Raw genomic sequence first — 10,610 nt, 5'->3', positions numbered from 1 at the left:
CCATATGGCTGAGTTGACTGTTCAGCTACATGCTACTGTAGGTTATTCTCCCATATGGCTGAGTTGTCTGTTCAGCTACTCTAGGTTATTGTCCCATATGTCTGAGTTGACTGTTCAGCTACATGCTACTGTAGGTTATTCTCCATATGGCTGAGCTGACTGTTCAGCTACTGTAGTTTACTCTCCCATATGGCTGAGTTGACTGTTCAGCTACTGTAGTTTACTCTCCCATATCGCTGAGTTGACTGTTCAGCTACTGTAGGTTATTCTCCCACATGGCTGAGTTGACTGTTCAGCTACATGCTACTGTAGGTTATTCTCCCATACGGCTGAGTTGACTGTTCAGCTACATGCTACTGTAGGTTATTCTCCCATGTGGCTGAGTTGACTGTTCAGCTACTGTAGTTTACTCTCCCATATGGCTGAGTTGACTGTTCAGCTACTGTAGTTTACTCTCCCATATCGCTGAGTTGACTGTTCAGCTACTGTAGGTTATTCTCCCACATGGCTGAGTTGACTGTTCAGCTACATGCTACTGTAGGTTATTCTCCCATACGGCTGAGTTGACTGTTCAGCTACATGCTACTGTAGGTTATTCTCCCATGTGGCTGAGTTGACTGTTCAGCTACATGCTACTGTAGGTTATTCTCTATATGGCTGAGTTGACTGTTCAGCTACATGTTACTGTAGGTTATTCTCCATATGGCTGAGCTGACTGTTCAGCTACTGTAGGTTATTCTCCCATATGGCTGAGTTGACTGTTCAGCTACATGCTACTGTAGGTTATTCTCCCATATGGCTGAGTTGTCTGTTCAGCTACTCTAGGTTATTGTCCCATATGTCTGAGTTGACTGTTCAGCTACATGCTACTGTAGGTTATTCTCCATATGGCTGAGCTGACTGTTCAGCTACTGTAGTTTACTCTCCCATATGGCTGAGTTGACTGTTCAGCTACTGTAGGTTACTCTCTCATTCTACTGTAAATCACTCTCTCATTCTACTGTAGGTTACTCTCCCATGCTACTGTAGGTTACTCTCCCACGCTACTGTAGGTTACTCTCCCATGCTACTGTAGGTTACTCTCCCAAGCTACTGTAGGTTTCTCTCCCATGCTACTAGAGGTTACTCTCCCATGCTACAGTAGGTTAATATCTGGATTGTATCATAACTCTTGTCTGGTGTGGGATGTGCAGTTCCGGAGTGCAGAGAATAACTTCTACTGATGTGGATTGGAGCAAACAAACCATCTACATAGTGTTGATGTGTACGTTTTAGATTATATTATTACTATTATTTTACTAAGGTTGTGTATGTTTTACATTATATTATTACTATTATTTTATTAAGGTTGTGTATGTTTTACATTATATTATTACTATTATTTTATTAAGGTTGTGTTCGTTTCACATTATATTATTACTATTATTTTATTAAGGTTGTGTATGTTTTACATTATATTATTACTATTATTTTATTAAGGTTGTGTATGTTTTACATTATATTATTACTATTATTTTATTAAGGTTGTGTTCGTTTTACATTATATTATTACTATTATTTTATTAAGGTTGTGTATTTTTACATTATATTATTACTATTATTTTATTAAGGTTGTGTATTTTTACATTATATTATTACTATTATTTTATTAAGGTTGTGTATGTTTTTGTAGTAAAGGAATATAACGTTCCAGATTAAATGTATCTTTGGAGACAGTGAAGTGTGTGTGGCTTTTACTTTTTAATATTTTGCTTGAATAAAAACCACGCTTACAAATGAATGATGATAACAACCCTTTGCTACTCCATGTCTTAAAGTAAGGTGTTATAAGTCACTGTGGGTGTGAGGTAGCAGTAATAAAATGCTGTTTTATAACACCTACTTTGCTGTTGTTTCTTTTCACTGGGGTTTTGTCAACTACATTACCCATGTTTATTCTTTGTTCTGTCTTCTAAGCACGGTCCTCTTCACTGACTTTCATGATTCTTAATTCAAGGTGAGTGGTATTAAAGTGACAATGCTTTCTCCTATTATTGTATTACGCATGTGTTACAGGTCCCAGGTGGTGGGGAATAATCAAATGTTATTTGTCACAAGTGCCGAATACAACAGGTGATAACAGCTAGTCTGGGGATATGACTGATAACAGCTAGTCTGGGGATATGACTGATAACAGCTAGTCTGGGGATATGACTGATAACAGCTAGTCTGGGGATATGACTGATAACAGCTAGTCTAGGGATATGACTGATAACAGCTAGTCTGGGGGATATGACTGATAACAGCTAGTCTGGGGATATGACTGATAACAGCTAGTCTGGGGATATGACTGATAACAGCTAGTCTGGGGATATGACTGATAACAGCTAGTCTATGGATATGACTGATAACAGCTAGTCTGGGGATATGACTGATAACAGCTAGTCTGGGGATATGACTGATAACAGCTAGTCTGGGGATATGACTGATAACAGCTAGTCTGGGGATATGACTGATAACAGCTAGTCTGGGGATATGACTGATAACAGCTAGTCTGGGGATATAACTGATAACAGCTAGTCTAAGGATATGACTGATAACAGCTAGTCTGGGGATATGACTGATAACAGCTAGTCTGGGGATATGACCGATAACAGCTAGTCTGGGGATATGACTGATAACAGCTAGTCTGGGGATATGACTGATAACAGCTAGTCTGGGGATATGACTGATAACAGCTAGTCTGGGGATATGACTGATAACAACTAGTCTGGGGATATGACTGATAACAGCTAGTCTAAGGATATGACTGACAACAGCTAGTCTGGGGATATGACTGACAACAGCTAGTCTGGGGAAATGACAGATAACAGCTAGTCTGGGAATATGACTGATAACAGCTAGTCTAAGGATATGACTGATAACAGCTAGTCTGGGGATATGACTGATAACAGCTAGTCTGGGGATATGACTGATAACAGCTAGTCTGGGGATATGACTGATAACAACTAGTCTGGGGATATGACTGATAACAGCTAGTCTGGGGATATGACTGATAACAGCTAGTCTGGGGATATGACTGATAACAGCTAGTCTGGGGATATGTCTGATAACAGCTAGTCTGGGGATATGACTGATAACAGCTAGTCTGGGGATATGACTGATAACAGCTAGTCTAAGGATATGACTGATAACAGCTAGTCTGGGGATATGACTGATAACAGCTAGTCTAAGGATATGACTGACAACAGCTAGTCTGGGGATATGACTGACAACAGCTAGTCTGGGGATATGACAGATAACAGCTAGTCTGGGAATATGACTGATAACAGCTAGTCTAAGGATATGACTGATAACAGCTAGTCTGGGGATATGACTGATAACAGCTAGTCTGGGGATATGACTGATAACAGCTAGTCTGGGGATATGACTGATAACAGCTAGTCTGGGGATATGACTGATAACAGCTAGCCTAAGGGATATGACTGATAACAGCTAGTCTAAGGGATATGACTGATAACAGCTAGTCTAAGGGATATGACTGATAACAGCTAGTCTGGGGATATGACTGATAACAGCTAGTCTGGGGATATGACTGATAACAGCTAGTCTGGGGATATGACTGATAACAGCTAGTCAAAGGGATATGACCGAGACATGGATGATAACTAAGAAGACACACATTTTCAACCTCTCACTACCTCTTTCTCCTTTTCACACACACACACACACACACACACACAGAGAGAGAGAGAAACTCCCATATCTATTAGGTGTGTGTCACCACAACTGCAAGAATTGTGACCCAGAACGGGACAACCAGTGGAACACAAACACCATCGCAACCTATTTTTATCTGTTTCCTTTCATACTTTAACTATTTGCACATTGTTACAACACAGTACATAGTCAATAATATAACTTTTGAAACGCCTATATTCTTTTGTGAGTGTAATGTTTACTAATGTTGTCTGTTGTTCATTTCACATTCCTCTTGCTTTGGCATTGTAAACGTGTTTCCCATGCCAATAAATCCTTTGAATGTAATTTAATTGAGAGAGAGAGATGGAGAGGAATAAGGTTTTTATTTTACCTTTATTTATCTAGGCAAATTAGTTAAGAACAAATTCTTATTTTCAATGACAGGCTAGGAACAGTGGGTTAACTGGATTGTTCAGGGGCAGAACAACAGATTGTTCCTTGTCAGCTCGGGGATTTGAACTTGCAAACTTTCGGTTACTAGCCCAAGGCTCTAACCACTAGGCTACACTGCCGTTGTAATGTAACAAAATGTGGAAAAAGTCAAGGGTCTAAATACTTTCTGAATTCAATGTGTGATGGTGAACCGGAGTGCTGAGGAGGTGAACCGGAGTCCTGAGGAGGTGAACCGGAGTCCTGAGGAGGTGAACCGGAGTCCTGAGGTGGGGAACCGGAGCCCTGAGGTGGTGTCCTGAGGTGGTGAACCGGCGTCCTGAGGTGGTGAACCGGTGAACCGGCGTCCTGAGGAGGTGAACAGGAGTCCTGAGGAGGTGAACCGGCGTCCTGAGGTGGTGAACCGGCATCCTGAGGAGGTGAACCGGCGTCCTGAGGTGGTGAACCGGCGTCCTGAGGTGGTGAACCGGTGAACCGGCGTCCTGAGGAGGTGAACCGGCGTCCTGAGGAGGTGAACCGGAGTCCTGAGGTGGTGAACCGGCGTCCTGAGGAGGTGAACCGGAGTCCTGAGGTGGTGAACCGGCATCCTGAGGAGGTGAACCGGAGTCCTGAGGAGGTGAACCGGCGTCCTGAGGAGGTGAACCGGCGTCCTGAGGTCAATATAAAGTGATACAAATGGTAATGTAAAACATCCAGAGGTGTTGGGGTCAATGGGAGTCAGATGGGCGGGGCACACAGGGAATTCACTCCAATGTCACAGGACTCCTCAGACACACCCCTTATTACTGGTGAAGGAAGGGAGGAATTACACACAGGACTCCTCAGACACACCCCTTATTACTGGTGAAGGAAGGGAGGAATTACACACAGGACTCCTCAGACACACCCCTTATTACTGGTGAAGGAAGGGAGGAATTACACACAGGACTCCTCAGACACACCCCTTATTACTGGTGAAGGAAGGGAGGAATTACCCACAGGACTCCTCAGACACGCGCCTTATTACTGGTGAAGGAAGGGAGGAATTACCCACAGGACTCCTCAGACACACCCCTTATTACTGGTGAAGGAAGGGAGGAATTACCCACAGGACTCCTCAGACACACCCCTTATTACTGGTGAAGGAAGGGAGGAATTACACACAGGACTCCTCAGACACCCCCTTATTACTGGTGAATGAAGGGAGGAATTACAAACAGGACTCCTCAGACACAGCCCTTGAGAAGTGTAGTACTCTAATCCGAGCCAGGTCTCATGCAAATGATCAACATGCAAGTTACAGTAAGTCGTTTTCCTTTTTCCCAGTAAGAAGCACGTGACACGCTGACTCTCACACATAGCTGTTGTTACACTCATTCACACTTCTGTACTTAGTGACACCATACTTTCCTCTGATAAACAGGAAGTTGGTAGAGTAGTGTGCAATGCAGTTAGTGTCTCTCCACTTGTTCTGATGTCGATAGAGGATGAGGAAGAGGATATGAGAAGTGAGAGTAATTGTAGACCTTAGGCCCTCTCTGAAAAAAGACAGAGACATCTCTGATTAAATATTATCTCTGGTGTCCATGTCACTCAGGAGACAGTAGTTAATATTGTGAGTGCGCCGTCTTGCATTGAGCTATCTACTGTTCATCTTGCTGCTGGTGTCAACATCATATCAGAGTGTCAGTTTAAACCTCTGCTTACAGTTTAACAGGAAGTGAACCGCCAAAGTTTCAAATGGTGTGAATGTTATCGCCATTGAAAAACCTCTGAGATAGATGCAGACATACATTCTAATACATATCTCTGAATAACTCTCCTCACTGAGACAGTAGAGATTAAAATAACTATACATGGCCATCGATGGTGTGCAAGGTGAAATGTCTTAAACTACTAAGAGTATGAAACTTTAGACTTCTCTGCTGTTTATGTCCTACAGCTATCATGTTGTAGCAGTATGAAGAGTTAGACTAGACTTCTCTGCTGTTTATGTCCTGCAGCTATCACATTGTAGCAGTATGAAGAGTTAGACCTAACTTCTCTGCTGTTTATGTCCTGCAGCTATCATGTTGTAGCAGTGTGAAGCGCACGTGTGCACATGCTCAGTCATTTTTTGCAATACACCGTCTTGCATCTTGTCACGCCATGACCATAGACAGCCCTTGGTTCTCTATGGTGTAGTAGGTCAGGGCGTGACAGCGACGGTCAACGGTCCGGAACCTCCAGCGACGGTCAACGTTCCGGAACCTCCAGTGACAGTCAACAGGCCGGAGGCTTCTTCTGCGCCGGTGCCCAGTCCAGGCACGGCGTCCGGTCCCGCTCCATGGCAGGAGCCTTCCTCTACACCGGTGCCCAGTCCAGGCACGGCGTCCAGTCCCGCTCCAAAGCCGGAGCCTTCCTCTGCGCCGGTGCCCAGTCCAGGCACGGCGTCCAACCCAGCTCCATGGCCAGAGCCATCCTTTGCGCCGGTGCCCAGTCCAGGCACGGCGTTCAGCCCGGCGCATTGGCCGGATCCAGGGTCTGAGCGGGGGCTACGACCTGCACCGGAGCCGCCACCGACACTAATCACCCCTTTCCCTCCCCATTTGGTTTCAGGTTTTGTGGCCGGAGTCCGCACCTTTGGGGGGGTACTGTCACGCCCTGACCATAGAGAGCCCTTGGTTCTCTATGGTGTAGTAGGTCAGGGTGTGACTAGGGGGTGTTTTAGTCTATATTTTCTATGTTGGTGTTTTTTATTGTTCCCAGTTAGAGGCAGCTGGTAATCGTTGCCTCTAATTGGGGATCATATTTAGGTAGCAGTTTTCCCACCTGTGTTTGTGGGATATTGTTTGTTTTTGTATGTGCTTGTGACACTACGACTTCACGTTCTTTGTAAGTTTTGTTTCTAGTTTCACTGAAATAAAGATGTGGAACCCAACACACGCTGTGCCTTGGTCCACTCATTTTGAAGAACGTGACACATCTAGCTATCTGGAGACAGTAAATGTAGACCTCAGACCCTGTCTGAGAGAGATAGAGACACCTCTGAATAACTATTCTCTCTGGTGTCAATGTCACACAGGACACAGCATAGTGTATAAAACTCTACATGGTCATTGATGGCCGACCACAGAGTGCAAGACTTAATGCAGCATTTCCTAAACTCAGTCCTGGGAACCCCAGGAGGTGCATGTTTTAGTTTTTTCCATAACAATACACAGCTGATACAAATAATTAACTCTTCATCATCAAGCTGTGATTAGTAGAATCCACTAAATATACGAACTAATCTGCACTGTGGTAAACTAAACTAACATAAACTAAATATACAAACTAATCTTCACTGTGGGAAACAAACATGGTTCTCAGAAAATAAGTCTGGAGTCACATGGTGGTGGTTAGTGTCATACTATTGGTTAGACAGTTTCCCCTTTAATGAGGTTGACAGTTAAAACTGTCTCTTACATTAGACTGAGTCACACAGAGGCTCCAGCTGTGCAGAGAACAGACACAAACCTACAACTGAGATAACAGCAGACTTTACAGCAGTAGACTTTACAGTTGTAGAAGTTATAACAGTAGAAGTTAGAAGAGTAGAAGTTACAGCAGTAAAAGTTACAGCAGTAGAAGTTACAGCAGTAGAAGTTACAGCAGTAGAAGTTACAGCAGTAGAAGTTACAGCAGTAGAAGTTACAGCAGTAGAAGTTACAACAGTAGAAGTTACAACAGTAGAAGTTACAGTAGTAGAAGTTACAGTAGTAGAAGTTACAACAGTAGATGTTACAAGAGTAGAAGTTACAGCAGTAGAAGTTACAGTAGTAGAAGTTACAACAGTAGATGTTACAGCAGTAGAAGTTACAGCAGTAGAAGTTACAGCAGTAGAAGTTACAGCAGTAGAAGTTAGATGAACAGAAGTTACAAGAGTCTACTGTTACTGCATTTGACCACAAGCGTATAAAGATGTCAAAGGGAATCTATGAATACACAAATGGATTTGAAGACGAAGAACCTAATGAAATAAAGACCATTAACATTGATGATCATATTTACAACAAAAGACCCATCATGCCCCGCAAGAAGGATGGAGTGGGTGATCAACATTCAGGTAACAGTTTATCCTGTTATAATGCTAGACACTGACACACACTTACACCCCAACACACACACACACACACACCCACAGAGACATACACTTTTTTGCACTAACTTTCCTGCACTGACTCTATGCACACACACTGGACTCTACCAACACACTGACACCCCAATACACACACACACACACACACACACAGCTGCTCCTGTCTACTATCCTGTTGCCTAGTCACTTTACCCATTCCTATATGTACAGTACTTTCAGATAGTATTCATCAGTGTTGTGTTTCAGACCATCTAAAGGGAGACCGAGTGAAGACCGAGACCAGAAAAATGCGAGTCCAATTCAAGACCATGATTGTAATTTTGTCAAATCACAACCATAATACGAGTTGATGTACAGTGTTTCTGTGTTCATTTTTCAGAAATCATACAGTTGAAGTCGGAACTTTAAATACACTTAGGTTGGAGTCATTAACCTCACTAGGTTAGGGGGCACTATTTTCACCTCCGGATGAAAAGCGTGCCCAAAGTAAACTGCCTGTTACTCAGGCCCAGAAGCTAGGATATGCATATTATTGATAGATTTGGATAGAAAACACTCTAAAGTTTCCAAAACTGTTAGAATAACGTCTGTGAGTATAACAGAACTGGAAAATCCATCCAGGAAGTGGGATCTTTTTAATGTTTGTAGTTTTCCATTGACTGCCTATACAGTATCCCATGACTTAGGACTCAAATTGCACTTGCTATGGCTTCCAGTAGATGTCAACCGTCTTTAGAAATTGTTTCAGGCTTGTATTCTGAAAAATGAGGGAGTAAGACCACTCTGAGTAAGTGGATAGTGGAAAGTCCCCAGAGCTGTTTTTCTGCTCGTGACCGAGAGCGCCTTTCTTGTTTTTCTTTTATATTGACGAAGCTGTTGTCCGGTTGAAATATTATCGATTATTATGACTAAAAACAACCTGAGGATTGATTATAAACATCGTTTGACATGTTTCTACGAACTTTACGGATACTATTTGGATTTTCGTCTGGCTGTTGTGACAGCCTTTGAGCCATTGGATTACTGAACAAAACGCGCCAACAAAACTGAGGTTTTGGGATATAAAGAGGGACTATATCGAACAAAATGAACATTTATTGTGAAACTGGGAGTCTTGTGAGTGCAACCATATGAAGATCATCAAAGGTAAGTGATTAATTTTATCACTATTTCTGACTTTTGTAACTCCAATACTTGGCTGGTAACTGTTTGTAATGTTTTGTGTGCTGGGCGCAATCCTCAGATAATCGCATGGTATGCTTTCGCCGTAAAGCCTTTTTGAAATCTGACACCACTTTGGATTAACAAGAAGTTAATCTTTAAGCCGATGTATAACACTTGATGTTTTATGAATTTTTATTATGAGTATTTCTGTTTTTGTATTTGGCGCTCTGCAATTTCACCGGATGTTGGCCAGGTGGGACGGTAGCCTCCCACATACCCATAAGAAGTTTTAAAGCTCGTTTTTCAACCACTTCTTGTTAACAAACTATAGTTTTGGCAAATCGTTTAGGATATCTACTTTGTGCATGACACAAGTCATTTTTCCAACAATTGTTTACAGACAGATTATTTCACTTATAATTCACTGTATCACAATTCCAGTGGGTCAGAAGATTACATACACTAAGTTGACTGTGCCTTTAAACAGCTTGGAAAATTCCAGAAAATGATGTCATGGCTTTAGAAGGTTCTGATAGGCTAATTGACATAATTTGAGTCAATTGGAGGTGTACCTGTGGATGTATTTCAAGGCCTACCTTCAAACTCAGTGCCTCTTTCCTTGACATCATTGGAAAATCAAAAGAAATCAGCCAAGACCTCAGAAAAGTCTGGTTCACCCATGGGAGCAATTTCAAAACGCCTTAATGTACCACATTCATCTGTACAAACAATAGTACGCAAGTATAAACACCATGGGACCACGCAGCCGTCCTACCGCTCAGGAAGGAGACACGTTCTGTCTACTAGAGATGAATGTACTTTGGTATGAAAAGTGCAAATCAATCCCAGAACAACAGCAAAGAACCTTGTGAAGATGCTGGAGGAAATAGGTTCAAAAGTATCTATATCCACAGTAAAACGAGTCCTATATCGACATAACCTGAAAGGCCGCTCAGCAAGGAAGAAGCCACTGCTCCAAAACAGCCATAAAAAAGTCAGACTACGGTATGCAGCTGCACATGGGGACAAAGATCGTACTTTTTGGAGAAATGTCCTCTGGTCTGATGAAACAAAAATAGAACTGTTTGGCCATAATGACCATCGTTATGTTTGGAGGGAAAAGGGGGAGGCTTGCAAGCCAAAGAACACCATCCCAACCATGAAGCAGGGGGGGGTGGCAGCATCATGTTGTGGGGGTGCTTTGCTGCAGGAGGAA

Source organism: Salmo salar, chromosome ssa04, assembly GCF_905237065.1.
Source record: "Salmo salar chromosome ssa04, Ssal_v3.1, whole genome shotgun sequence".
In the NCBI taxonomy this organism is placed as follows: domain Eukaryota; kingdom Metazoa; phylum Chordata; class Actinopteri; order Salmoniformes; family Salmonidae; genus Salmo; species Salmo salar.
This window is presented reverse-complemented; position numbering follows the sequence as displayed.